At 40.2% G+C, this 15,275-nt stretch overlaps 1 long non-coding RNA gene across 2 annotated transcripts; it reads right to left on the reverse strand.

Moving 5' to 3' along the window:
* Positions 1-1,097: 1,097 nt before the first annotated feature.
* LOC124086669 (uncharacterized) lies at positions 1,098-9,391 on the reverse strand. Of its 2 annotated transcripts, XR_006849869.2 has the most exons (4): positions 6,680-9,391; positions 6,471-6,572; positions 5,207-5,368; positions 1,098-1,836 (listed from the first exon to the last, which is right to left on the reverse strand). It is a non-coding gene; the product is annotated as an uncharacterized LOC124086669 (long non-coding RNA). The 2 variants fall into 2 exon arrangements; XR_006849868.2 differs by having other exon boundaries at positions 6,471-9,391.
* Positions 9,392-15,275: the final 5,884 nt, after the last annotated feature.

A 15,275-nucleotide genomic window follows, 5' to 3' on the forward strand; every position in this document is an offset into this window, starting at 1 on the left:
AATCAGGAGTCTCTGGACTCCAGAACATCTGGTTAGAGCTTAAAAGACAGAGTGAATGTTGCCATGTGGCTTTGTCAGTCCTTTATTGTCACATGCAATCTTAGATTTCCACTAAACTGCAGTTTAAGACTTCATCATAGCGGTATCCCTACTCCCACAGTGGTGTTGAGTTTCAGTTCATTTATTTCCCCAAAGTGGGCAACGGAAGTTCCCTCAGGACTGCTTTAGATGGTCTCCATGTCACGCAAATGGGGAAAGCAAACCATACACACCGCACATTGCCAGGAGTGTCTATGGGTAGGTATGCAATCACTTTTGGAGTGCTTTGGGAGCACACCATGTTGTAAATGAAGAGAAACTTGTGAGTTTTGAATGAACAGTTCGCTTATCTTGGTAAAAGAATTTTGTCTACCTCCATGTCTCCTTCAAAAGAACAGAAGGTCAGACAACTTAAAATAGACCCGTGAGTGCCAAAGGTCGGCAAGTAATCAAAATGTGCTAAACTTGGTCTTCTATTTCACTGTGCACTGAGCATGAGTAAAATAAATGGACTTAAGAAATGTTTAGATGGAAGTAGACATCTCTCTGACCCTAAGGGCCACTGGGGATTTGTGATAGAGAGAGGGACCCTTGAAATAGCTCCACCTCTGTGAAATTAGCTCCAGGCTCCTTAGTCATTTTTAGATCCCTATCTCCATCCCATGATACAAACGCTCTTCCTGGTCCATAATAATTCTCAGTATTTATTTGGTGACTGTCCATTGTGACAGAGAAGTGACTCATAATGGACAGATTGTCTGGAAGGATAAGGAGAAGCTTTCCTCAGGGCTGGAGAACTAGAGTCTGTGAGCCTATCAGCCCCACCTGTTCTTATATAGCCCACAAGCTAAGAATGGCTTTTACATCTTGAAATAGTTGGGAAAATTCAGGATGATAATAATTGTGTTTCATGACAGGTGAAAATCATATTAGATTGAGATCTCAGTGTCCATAAATAAAGCTTTATTGGAGCACAGTTACACTGTTCCTTTACATCTTCTCGATGACTCCTTTCACAAGAGACCGGATGGCTCAGTATAAAATCTTTATTATTAGACCTTTTAGAGTAAAAATTTGCCAACACCTGTCCTAAACCTTTAAAATATGTGAAAAGCTAGAAGAGTGTGAGGAAACTGCTTAATAATAAGAGTGACTTCAGCCTCGCTACCATAACAAATTACCTTAGACTGGGTGAGATAAACAATAGAATGTATATTCTCACAGTTCTGAAGTCCAAGATCAAGGTCCCAGCAGATCCAGAATCTGGTGAGGACTCACAGCCTGGTTTGCAGATGGCTGTCTTCTTGATATATCTTCACATAGCAGAGAGCAGAACAAAAGCAAGCTCTCGTGTCTCCTCTTATAAGAGCACTAACTCATGACCAGAGTTAAACCTCATTATCTCCCAAAAGCACTATCTCCAGACACTATCACACTGGAGATGAGTATGTTTACGTATGAATTTTAGGGCCACATATTCTGACCACAGCACAGAGTTATCCATAGATGATATATGTAGCCTCAAGAAGAGCATTTCCTCTCACCTGTTTCTAACAGATGTGTTCCAAAGTTCCAGTCATTAGGACAGGGAGTGGCAAATGACTTGAAAACCCTGCCCAGCCCTGAGATGAGTCCAGAGTTTATGACTCAGACACGCTGCATGTCAGAAGGCGCCAAGGTGACTCTGGTCCAGGGGTCTCTCACATTACACTCTCCTACTCCTCCAGTCCTGTAGGAAGCTTTCCTGGTTCCAAAAAGCTGGAAGAGCTCCTGGAGGTCATTCATCTCTCCACCTAGCTAGAGACACAGGGGTTGGAGATTAAAATCTTATTTGATAAACCCAAGTGATGGCAATTGCTGCCAAGAGAAAAGTTATTTCCTGATTCACCAAGTCTCAGAGCTTTGATCTGAGTCACTCTTCAAACATGAAGATGACATTGCAGTTGCAGATGATTTTCTGAGGACTTATCTCTATTATAACACCTTGACCTATTTCCTATTTGAAGCCTTGTGGCCTGATGTACCCCAAGTTCTGGCCTTCCATTTCAAATGTTTCTATTAGTTATCTTAATGGCAATACTTTCACTTTGGGATCAACATAGGTCTAATACTGAGTGAGGACAATCCATGTCCTGGGTATAGACATGGAGTTTGCTCTTTAAAACTATTCTATTAGTAAAGATCAACTGACATAAACAAAGAAGGTTTAGCCATAGAAGGAATCAAATGCAAAACTGAACACCTCCCTGGGGAGCACAGAGTAACCCCAGGGATTCAAAATAACTGGAGGACAGGCTGAAATAGTTAGCAGTCTTTCTGTCATCCCACAAGGTGTATGAGTCAGGTTTTACTATAACAATGCCATGTAACAAACAATCCCAACATCTTGGTGGATTAACAAAAAGCATACATTTCATACTGAAAGGTTAACTGCAGTTTAACTGGTTCTCTGCAAGACTTGATCTGAACTCCATAAACTAAACTGTACTCATGCTTTGGAATATTTCTGATCTGTGTCTTCACTCTGTGCTAGGCCATGTTATTCTCATAATGTAGACCAGAAACTCCAAGAAGACTGACAGAAATTCACCATGCCTCTTAAATTCTCAGATTGGAATTTGCACTATGTCACTTCTGCCCACATCTGATTGATCAAAACAATCCATATGATTGAGCTCAAAGTCAAAGAGATGGGGAACTATACCAGAGCCGTGGAGAAACCACAGAAGGCAAAGAAGGAGGGAAGAATTATAGACAGATGCTGGACTCCAACATAGGAAGTAACCTAAAATCCTTTTATTCCACAAGCTTTGCTGAAACTCTTTAAGCAAGTCAAGGCCCCTTTCCTGCCTCACATAGTAGAGCTCAGAGATTGCAAAGCAATCTTAGTCTGATGATGGAAGACAGAGGTTGGTACAGACCATTGTTCTATACACCACTTTTCCCATCTATCCCTGGAGATTGGGAGGTTTGGGGAGTTGGGTCCTGTATTCTCCAGAACTTAAGAGAGCAAAACAAAGAAGCTCACATGAACACATTTTCTCTGACAACCATGTTCTTGAAAGACTGTGCAGCTGGTAAGCTCTGGTTAATTTTCTTCCAGTTCACTGAGATGGTATTTTTCACCCCACCCCTTTAGCATATGATAGGTTATTTCTGAATAGGTAGGATAATGATTAACAACAACTACAAAAAAAAAGAGAGTGAGATCCTTTTTGTGTGTGCTTAACTCTTGACTATTTGCAAAATCATTTGCTCACATTATCTAACAACTAGCCTGTGGGGCAAGAAACCAAAGAGAAGATAGGCACTATGTTAAGAGTGCCAAAATGAAACCTCAGAAACGACAAGCAATGTGCTCAAGTACACCAGGTAGTTATGGAAGGCCTAGACCTGGAGTTAAGATTTCCTAACCCCTTCCTCAGTACTTCTTTCTTCTCCTGCCCTAGGAGGAAGAACAGTGGGAACACAGGGAGCAGGAAGCCATTGATTCTCTCCTGCCCAGTCCAGGAGGCTTCAGGGGAGAAGAGGGTGTCAAAAAATATCAGCATGGGAAGAACAGATGAATTCTAGATAGGGCAGAGGGGTGGGAAGGAAAGGGAGGGGGCAGGGGATTAGCAAGGATGGTGGAATATGATAGACATCATTAAACAAAGTACGTGTATGAAGACACGAATGTGGTGTCAAAATACTTTATATACAGAGGTATGAAAAATTGTGGTATATGTGTAATAAGAATTTTAATGCCTTCTGCTGTCATTTATTTTATTTTAAATCAATAAAAAAAACTATCGGAAGGAAGCTGGAAGGATGAGGGGAAAGTGCTTTCATGCCTTCACACAAAATGAGATCCTCTACATCCCTCACCTCTACCCCTGCTCACCCAGCCAATAGAGCCACGAGCTGCCTGCAGGACCCTCCCTGACCAACTCTCCATTTCCCATCTGACCCCCAAAGGTCTCTTTTCCATGCAACCCCAAGACCATCTGCTCAAAACCCTCCAATGGCTCCCCATGATGCTCAAAATAAATTTTAAAACCTTTGCCATGATCTACAAGTCCTTCTGGCTTAGTCCCGTGCTTCCTCTCCCGCCCTCATCTCTCACCTCCTCTCACTGTTCAGTCTCACTGTTCAGTCTCACTGTTCTCCAGACACTCCCACCTCCCCTCCACCCCTCCCTGTGGGTGTAGCAAGCATCCTTCCCTCTCAGGGTCTTTGCACCTTCATTTCATTCTGTCTGGAATGCCATTTCTCCACATAGACCTCTGGTTTGCTTTCTCACTATACTCAGTTCTCCGCCCAATTGTGCCCTCTTCAGAGGGGTCTGAATACCCTATCTAAAATTGCACATCCCATTGCTCTTGATGCTTCCACTTGGCTAGTCTTCACAGTATCGGTTTTTGATGATATATTCTACATGAAAATATTTTCTTGCTTATTTTCTGTCTCCCCATTGGAATGGGAGCTCCAGGAGGACAAGGACCTAGTTTACTGCATTATCTAACAGCTCCCTAAAGCACGAAGGGCATATGGCAAATATTCAGCAAATATTTGTTGAATGAATGGAATAGGTGAATGAATGAGCTCCAACTCTTTCTCCCTTCACCCACAACCTGTCTTGCCACCTTATCCAGGGTAGAGGCCAGACTTCCTCAGGACTGTCTATGGGCTCCATACAGCCTTCAGGAACAGCTGAGCTCCCCAAACATCAGTGATGACAACTCAACCCCATTTCAGCCTTCCCAGGGGCTGTGCTGGCACTGCTGTGTGATCAGCAGTCTGGGTCAGAGCTCAAGGAAGTCAAATAAGGGATCAGGGTGAGGCAGCACCTTGTATCTCAAAGCAGAGATTTGGGGACTGGTGATCTGAGTTTTCTTGAATCAGTTTCCTATTTGGCTTTAGTCCCTCTTACTAAGAGACCACATTAACTCTGAGGGTTCTTCTGAGCACAGGAAGGACATAGCCTCACTTTGTCCCAGACCCATCCCATCAAAAGCAAATGAATGGCCCATCTTGGTCACCACTGGCAGTAGGAAAAAGATCTCCACCCCCAAAGCCAGTCTTGGTTCCCTCTCCATTATGGTCTATTATGCAATTACTTAACAGAAGCTGAACCCCAGCATAGAATTTTAAACTCAAAAGGAAACACATGTCAAATGGTCCTTACCTCTATCCAGCTGTCAAGGTGTCTATCTCCAAGAAGAAGTAAAGTGCCCTTCCTATATTGTATAGAAACACCAATCACGTGACCTTGGCTGTCCATCAAAGGTTTCGCTTTTCAAAAGCTTCAGGATCCTCATCCACAAATGGAATACATCCCCGCAGGCCACTGGGAAGAAGCCAGAGATATGAGTGTGATTCTCCTGTCAGTCTCTAGCTCTCTGTGGGACAGGGTAAGTTAGCTCTTTCTACTTTTGTTTCCTCTGTCATAAAAATGAGAAAGCTAGATCATTACAAAGTTTCTGCTAGCTCCAAAATGTCCATAAAATGTCATCAGATTATTCAATGCATTGGGTAACCCTGCCAAAGATTTTATTTCTTATACAATGAAATATATAATTACATATATTGCATTTTGGTAAATACACGTGTGATAACACTCTTCAACATCATGTGACAATGTGTGTCCCATATAATAAAAGCAATCCCTTCTGAACACACATCGGATACTTAATTTGATTTGGAGATAAATACAGCGTAGAGGTGGCCATGGTTGGAGTGTTTTAGACATCAATTGTCTTGTAAAATGGGTTTGGAGGCCACTTATAGCAACCAGACTGATTAAAGAGGAGTGAGATGCCATCTCAACTGTTTTTCCTTTCCTGATGCCTACACTGGTCTAGATGTGAGAGCAGGACATGATTGACCTTGAAGGGGAGTAGTGACAAGTTCACCACCACAATTCCCCTTCCTGCCTAGACCAAGAACAGGCTTGGCTTGCCTTGGCAGCAGATCAGGAGCTGACAAAGGAAGAGCTTTACAGCATCAAATCTACAGCATCAAATATATGGGCAGGGGCTCAGTCTTTTGCTCCCTGCACAGAGCTAGTAGTCGATGAATATTCATGGAAGGGCGAGAGGGAGAAGGAAGGGGCAATAAGACATTCCTGAGATCCTAGAGGGGTCGAACTGGGGGAGGGGGCAAGATGACCTCTTACTAGAGACATTGCCAAGAGAAGTCGGGCATTCAGTGGGGACTAGGAATTTTTAAAATCCATGTTAACCCCGAGGGTCTAACTAAACCAGGAAAAATGAGCATAAAATGGAGAGCAGAGGGAAGTAAGACAGTTTCTCTTTCTCATTTTGGTCCAGAGACGGGAAGGAACATGGTGCTGGCTGGTCCACCTTCAGCTGGGTGTCTCTCTCCTCCAGAATAGGGACTTTAGGAGGCAGATTTACAACTGAGACTGAGCCATTGGTGAAACAACTCACAGGATGGGAGAAACATGGGGTACACTGTAGGCAGCATCACAGATGACCCAAGGTTTGGCCTCTACTGATTTCCTAGGGTTGCCATCATAGTATCCGTGTGACCTAAAACAACAGAAATTATCTTCACATAGTTCTGGAAGCTAGAAGTCCCAAATCAGGATGACAGCCAGGCCATGCTCCCTTTGAAAGATCCAGGGAAGAATCCTCACTTGCATCTTCCTGGTTTATGAGGATTGGGTTGTTAACAATCCTCAGCAGCTGTTGGTTTACAGCACATCTCTCCAACCTCGGCCTGTGTATCATTCCAGTCCTTGCTTCTTTCTGTCTTCATATGGCCTTCTCTAGGTATCTGTTTCTCTTCCCAAATTTCCATTTTCCTATAAAGATCATTAGGTGAACAGATAAAAAAAATGTGGCATATACACACAATGGAATATTACTCAGCAATAAAAGAGAATAAAATCATGGCATTTGCAGGTAAATGGATGGGGTTAGAGAAGATAATGCTAAGTGAAGTCAGCCAATCCCAAAAAACCAAATGCCAAATGTTTTCTTTGATATAAGGTGACTGATTCATAGTGGGATAGGGAGGGGGAGCATGGGAGGAATAGACCAACACTAGATAAGGCAGAAGGACGAGAAGCGAAGGGAAGGGGCATGGGGTTATTAATGATGGTGGAATGTGATGATCATTACTATCCAAAGTACATGTATGAAGACACGAATTGGTGTGACTATGTATACAGAGATATGAAAAATTGTGCTGTATATATGTTATAAGAATTATAATGCATTCTGCTGTCATATATAAATTTAAAAACTAAATTAAATTAAAAATTTTTAAAAAGGTACCAGTTATAAAATTAGGATTCACTGTGATCCATATGACCTCATCATAAGAAAACTAACTTCTCTGTGGAGACCCTGTTTACAAATAAGGTCATATTTTGAGGCTCTGGATGGACATGAAAAATTGGGGACCCTTGCTAAATCCAGTACACCCTCTAAGGATTCTAATGGAACATTCTCTGTGTGGAATCATGACTGGGTCTTATAGCCTAGGCTCCCCTCTGAAATATCTGCCCTCTGGGGGGCTCTCCCACCCTTTCTGCTGCTAATATGCTGACTCAGGAGGGTACTGCACTCCTTTAAAAATCTCTCTCAGCCGAGCATGGTGACACACACCTGTAGAATCCCAGTGGCTCAAGAGACTGAGGCAGGATGATCACAAGTTCAAAGCCAGCCTCAGCAACTTAGCAAGGCCCTAAGCAATTTAGTGAGACTATCTCACAATATTATTATAAAAAAGGGCTGGGGATGTGGCCCAGGGATTGAGTGCCCCTGGGTTCAATCCCTAGTACCAAAAAATAAAAATAAAAATATCTCCACTGTCCCCTCACATGCACACACACACACACACACACACACACACACACCAGAGTTACAGAGAGGCAATCTGATGTCTCTCTCAGATTCAGAGGGAAGGTCCCGACTTGCTCTTGCCCAGCTCCATAGAGCACCCACCCCATAAGACTCCTACCTCCCACAGTGACCGCAAGAATGTGAAGATGCCTAAAGTCATGGGAACCCAAGAAAAGAACCACTAAAGCTATCATCCCTGCTCCCCCCTCACTGGAGGCTCTAACCAGTCCCAAAGAGTGTCCTGGCCCTGGCCATCTCCACACAGGGGTGCAGTTTCATTCCTGTCTCCACAGACAATCTAGTTAACTTCCAGAGGGGTTCACCAGTCTCGTGTGTGTGTGTGTGTGTGTGTGTGTGTGTGTGTGTGTGGACTGCTTATGCCTGAGGGGTGGAAAGGGAGAGAGTGGACCTCTCCCTCCCTCCAGTAGCCAGTGGAATGCTGCTCTGCCAGTTCCATGTGATTAATCTGAATTGCCTCTTCACTGAGGGATGAACAGGCCTTAGAAAGCCAGCTAATGTAAGATAATGGTTCCAACAAAATGCAGCTTATGAAAGGGACCATAAAAGAAAGTGGGGTTAATGGTTAATGATTACATTGCTGAAAATCTAGAAAGCAGCTCCCAAGCCCAACACATTTCAACTAAGAAAATCTGCCAGGCCCCTCCTGTGTCCACACATCTCCCAACAACCCTAGGAGACAAACCAGCAGGCATCACTGTCCCCTCTGCACAGATCGGGGCACAGGTCCTTGGAGATCCTGATATGAACTAACAGGAAGCAGCTCCTTCAGTGGCATCCAAAGAGCCCTTTGTTTTACAGACAGGAAAAATGAGATCCAAAAGAAAAGGGGATGTATTGGAACAAGGTCACACAGCTGGGGAGGTGCCAAGTCAGAACTCAAACTCAGGTTTTTCTGGCTCAAAGTTCACGTCTCTTGACACACGAGGAGGTGGTTTTGTAGCTTCCCGGATTCCCATCATTATAGGATGCTGACTCTTACAAAGGGTCATCACAATTCTGGCCTAGCCTCCTTCCCATGACCTTCTCCTGGGCCACACAGAGAACTGTCACAACAAGATCTGTAGCTCTGTCGGTCTTCTCTTGCTTCACCCTTGATGGGCACTTCAGGCACTGAGACTTAGCAGGTCCATGAAGGAAGTATAGGGGACCCCATGACGAAAGCATTCCTCTTTGCTACATGACCAGGCTGTGTTCTCAAACTGGGTCAGAGTATTTGTTATTTTGCATCAACTCTGAATGCTGAATAGCGAGAAAAAGTGGGACACTTTGGAACTGGTCTTCCTCAGTGCCAACAAAGTGCCATTATTGTAACTTCATTTGTGTGGTACAAATGAGAAGGAGATAAATGTCGTGTTCCAGCCAGAGTCTATTAGTGGCTATCAACTGCGACACAGGAAGATGTGCAATCTGGCCGAGTTAGAAAAGGAGAAGAAGAGCTCGACACCCAAGATCTGAGACGTTGCACTCCTTCTGCCTGGGATTTCTGAATTGTAAAGCAAAATAAAAATGAATATAATGAATTATACACCTACAGCCAGTTTCCTATACTTTTTGTTTCCAAATTACTAAAAGTACTAATTCTGGCTGAGAAGTTTTGCATATATCTCTCAACCCCTACAGGCTTTCATTTTTTCATTTATAACCAACCAGCTTGCTACACCATTTGTGTGAAAACTAAATAAGAAAATGAATCAAAAATTATAATAATTCCACAAATGTTATCAATATGCATTACACATCATATACAGCTATGAACGATTAGGCACCTAAGCGATTTAAATGCATGTTATATGTGTATCATCCAAAGCATGATATACTTAACTCTTTCATTTTTTTATGTCACATGTCTGTATGATAATCCTGGGAGATATGATAGGAGACAAGGGAATATTTAAAAGTTTCTTGTTTTTTTTATGAATTTTCACAAGTATATGGCCTACTAAGTATATGTCCTATAGAGACATACTTGAGGAGTTTTTTCAGCAAATTCACTCAACCAACAGCAATCCACATCAGTAATTAGATTATCAACCCCTCAGAAATCTCCTAGTTCTCCCTCCTACTGATTACCACCCTCTCTTCCCCAAAAGCAATCACAACACTGACTTTTAATGTCAGATTGTGCTTGAACTTTCATTAGTGGAATCATATAGTATATACTCTTTGGGGTTTGGCTTCTTTCAGCATCCTATTGTCGAAATTCATCCATCCTGTTCAGTAGCTCACTTGTTTTTATTGTATAATATCTCTTTATATGAAAATTCCTTAATATATGTATTTGTTCTATCATTCATTGTCATGTGGGTTGTTTTCAGTTGGGGGCCTGATACAAATAATGCTGCTCAGAACATCCTTGTAAATATCTCTAAGGAAATGTTTATAGATTTTCATTGAATGGAGAAAAGAATGCCTGGTCATAGAGTAGGTTTATCAGGTGTTAGAAAACCACTCTCCAAAATGATTTCTACTCAAATTAAAAGTGAGAGTTCCCGTGGTTCTACATCCTCATCAGCACTTGATTTTGTTTTTTGTTTGTTTGATCTAAGCCATGTTGATGAGTGTGGAAATGTAACTAATAGTTTTCATTGCCCTTTCCTGATTAATGAAGCTGGGCACTTTGTTCTTGGCCATTTGGATATCCTCTTTTGTGATGTGCCTGTTCCAGTCTTTTGCACATTTTTTTATTATTGCTTATCTAATTTTTAAAATTTTTATATCTTTATGTATTCTGAACATACATGTTGTTATAAACATGATGTTATAAACATCTTCTTCTTCCTTTATGTGATTTGCCTTTTCACTCTCATAATTGTTTCCCTTTTTAAGAGATAGGAAAAGGGAAGGCAAACTGAGCAGAGTCTCCCAACAAGTTAACAGTACACGTGGGAAAAGCTGATCTGACTGAGATCCCAGGATACAGCTCTATGTTGTAATAATAATAATAATAATAATAAAAGATTTTCAGGTAAAATGGGAGAATTAGTGATCAAATTATATATGTATATATGATAGGGAGACAAGGGAATATTTAAAAGTATATATAAATATAATATATGAAATAAAAACAATAAAACTGTATCATACAAAGTAAAATGCATATATCAAGAAATGAGCCAGATATTGAACAACCATCTAAATTATTCAAGTCATATCTATCATTTCCTCAGTTATCTCTTTTTCTCAAAGTTGTAATGCATTTTAATTCATTTTGTCAATATTCTCTTTGAAATATATCAAGACTATAGAAAATGAAACAATAGCATAGTGAAGACATGGGTACCTTCCACCTACTAGAGATTCACATTTTACCACTTTTACTGTGTGTATGTGTGTCTTAAAATAAGAAGCAGACATCATGACACTTTATTTCATAATGTTTTAAGTGGATTTCTACTTCAAATGAGGGAATTTTCCTACATAGTGATACAACCATAATCTCATGTAAAGGGTTTAATATTGATAATACTATTTAACATTTAATCAATATTTAAATTTTCTCCATTTTCCTAACTATGCTTTTTATGAGCTGCTGGCTTCTCTTTTTTTTTTTTTCAAATCTAGGATACACTCAAGAGTCATTGAATTTAGTTGACACATTCATTTTCATCTTTTAAAATCTAGAATAGTAGCTTTGCTCTTAGGGGCAGGGAAATGGTCATAAATGACACTACTGAAGAATCCAAGTGTACTGTCCCATGGATTATGCCACTTTCTGGATTTGCCTAGTTGTTTCCTCATGATTATTAGATTCAGTTCAGATGATTTTGTAGACATACACCATACTTTTACTTGGGTTGTCAGTTTTTTTCCAAACACTGGTAATATATGGGACGGTTTTAGCTGTTAGTGTGGATAAGGATTTTTTTCATAAGAGATTTGTTTTTTATATAGCAGCTTTATTTAGATATAATTCACAACCATAAAATTCACCCATTTTAAATATGCAATTCAATGTTTTTTTAGTCTATTTGAAGTTGTGCAGCCATGATCACAATAATTTTAGAATGTTTTCATCATCCCTCAAAAGAAACCTTTGCTCATCCATCACCCTCTGCTCCCCGACCATTACCCCAACTTCCCTCCTCCCCATTGTATGCAACCACCTCCTCTTGCCCTTCCCACTCCCAGCCCTGGGCTTTATCTGTTATCTGCCTCTGTATTTTTACCAATGTGGGACATTTTATATAAGCAGGCCATCCCATAAGTAGTCAGACTTCTTTCACTTAGCATGTTTTCAAGGTTCATTCATGTTGTAGCATGTATCCATAACTTTATTTCCTTTTATTGTAGAATAATGCTGCATTGCATGGATAGGATATACTACATTTTATTTGCCCATTCTTCCATTTATGAACATTTGGGTTGTTTTTACATTTTGGTCATTATGAGTAATGTGGCCATGAACATTTCTGTACATTTTTTTTTTTTTTGGTGTACAAATGTATGATTTCAGTTTTCTTGATTAGAAACCCAGGAGTAGAACTGCTGGGTCATACAGTAATTCTGTTTTTAACTTTCTGAGGAAGTACCACAAAATACATTTTCCAAAGTGATTGAAACATTATACAATTCCATCAGCATTGTATGAAGACTCTGTTTTCTCCATATCCTCACCAACACCAGTTATTTTCTGTCTTTTAGATCATTGTCATCCAAGTTGGTGCAAAATGGTATTTCTTAATGTGGTAAAGTATGTGTCTCTCAGCCTAGAAGCCACAAAATCATCTTTAGTGGGGAAATTGTGACATTCTAATTAGAGACTAGAGCAAGATGACAATATCCACTCTTATTAAAAATTATACTGGAGGAACTAACAAATGTAAACAGACAAAAGACAGAAATTGACAGCAAAAATTTTTGAACAGTAGGAAGTAAAACTATTAGCATTTGCAGATGGTAAAACTATATATCTGGAAAAGTCAAGGGGATGGAAGAATTGTTGAGAACAGTAAGATAATTTAGTATGAATACAGGTTCAAAACTAATAAATACAGAAATCAATATTTTTACATATGCAAATAACATCCATCTAGAAAATTTAATGGGAGAAGCCACCCAGTACACAGATACACCAATATTCATACCAGGAATAAATAAAAAATACCTCTGTAAAGACTCTATTTCCAAATGAAACCACATTCTGAGGTACTGAGAGTCAAGACATATGAATTTGAGAGTGAGGATATAATTCATCCCATAACAGCCTGTTTTATGCAAATTCTTTTTTTTCTGTTTTGAGACAGAAAATTGCTAAGGCTAGCCTCAAACTAGCAATCCTCCTGCCTCAAGTTCCTGCATCACTGGGATTACAGAAGTGAGCCACCACACCTGACTTGTATCCTACAAATTCTGATTTAAAAAAAAAAAACAAAAAACTTTATTATTGTTGTTTCCTACAACAATCTTACATATGAGGTTTTATTTCTTCTCTGAAAGTTGTTTAGGAGACACTTAAATTTCCATATGAAAGGAGCTTTTGCTTTCTGTTCTGTTATCAATATCTAGTTTTAATATATTGCAGTTATATAATATCCACACTACATTTACTTTTTGGAATTTATTGAAGATATCTTTATGTGTTAATATGATCAGCATCTAAGAATGTTTTCACAGCATTTGAAAAAACAAAAGCTTAGTATTTTTTAGTCAGTTATGAGATTTAATCAGGTCTATCTCATTAATTGGTTAGATTATTCTATATTCTCACTTGCTTTTGTCCTCTTGGTCAGTTATATACTGAATGAAATGAATTAAATTCCGCTTCACTAGTGTGTATCTGCATATTTCTTGTAACTCCTGTTTTATAAATGCCTGAGCTAAGACAATAGTCTCTAGTCTTTTAGGTTATAGTTATTCTGATATTTGGGAGGGTTTGCATTTCTATACTAATGATTGTTTGTACAGGTGTAACATTATTTTAATACTCTTAACTCTCTATTTCCTAAGTTAGTTTGTTACTAGAAGAAATAATGGAAAAATGTTTTCTTTTTCTTTCCCCTGTTGTGTTTCTTAGTTCCCCTATTTAGCTCAGAAATAAGCCACCACTGATAATCAATAAACATTGATTGTTACTATTTTCTAAAAACAAAACACAATAAAACATACACACAGTATCAAGAAAAAAAGTCTCTGTCCTCCTTTTTCTCGATATCCCAAGTTGTTTGTCTAGAAGTGACCACCCTCTTCCTGGAAAATGTTCTTCCTGGACCAACTAAAGACAGGACTCCTAACACCCCTGAGAAAAAGAATGGCTGTGTCAATGCAGGAGACCTGGCACACACATGTCTCCCCCTCCCCCTCAGGTCCTGATTTCTCTATTGCCCCCAGCTTTGCATGTGGCATAAGACCAACAATAAGTGGGAGAAACTGAACTGTTATCTCTATTAACAACTGTACCACAGGCTTGTCTCACATGCAAAAGTTACAAGGTGCTGGGCCAACACATGTAAGAAAATAGAAGCGAATTTTAGAGACAACCTGAAAAGCTCTACGTGGCCTGTTGCACCTGCCAAACCTACTCTGTAGGCTTGACCAGAAGTGACCAGAAGTCTCAGTGAATGGTTTTGCTTATGCCTATTGAGCCAAAGTATTTGGGTCTGGATAACAAATGACAGAGTCCCTCCATCTATAGACCACATGTGTGAGATGTGATAATTAAGTCATGTCTAGTTAGCCCAGCAATAAGATGACCTTGGCCATCATTAACACAAACGGAAAGCACACATCTTGATCCTGCCATTGATTGGCTGCCTTTGCGGCCACTCCTCCATTTCCTCTCCCTTGAAACACAGACTTCAAGGGTATAAGTTCATTGATCTCAAAAGCTTCTTTTTTTGGTATGTCAGAATTGGATTTTCATGTAGCTTAATTGTTCTCCATTTCATGATCCAATTATTTAGGTCATGATCATTTTGAGGGTCAGAATCAAAATGGACGAAAAGTGCTTTCTAAGTTAAGTGATGATATACACATGACAAATACTACCACTATCAAACTTCTTAGTTAAAGGGCTCAGTCCCACAAGGATGTCTCTACTTCAGATACTAATCATAGGTCCCAGCCACCTGTACTTCTGATTACCGGTTATCAATCAGAGGTTCCCACAACCTTCTCCTAGGGTTCAATAATTTGCTAGAACATCTCACAGAACCCAGGAAGGCATTCTGCTTACATACCAGTTTATTACAGAGGACACAAATGAACAGCCAGATGAAGAGGGACATAAGGCCAGGTCTGGAAGGATGCTAAGTGTAGGAGCTTCTGTCCCCATGGGATTGGGGTACATCACCCACTCAGCATGTGGATGTGTGTGCCAATTCAGAAGCATTCAGGAGGATGGGCAGTATGGAAATTTCACTACAT

Source organism: Marmota monax, unplaced genomic scaffold (assembly GCF_021218885.2).
Source record: "Marmota monax isolate L192 unplaced genomic scaffold, Marmota_monax_Labrador192_F-V1.1 WCK01_AAM20220418_F8-fsc00024, whole genome shotgun sequence".
Classification (NCBI taxonomy): Eukaryota; Metazoa; Chordata; class Mammalia; order Rodentia; family Sciuridae; genus Marmota; species Marmota monax.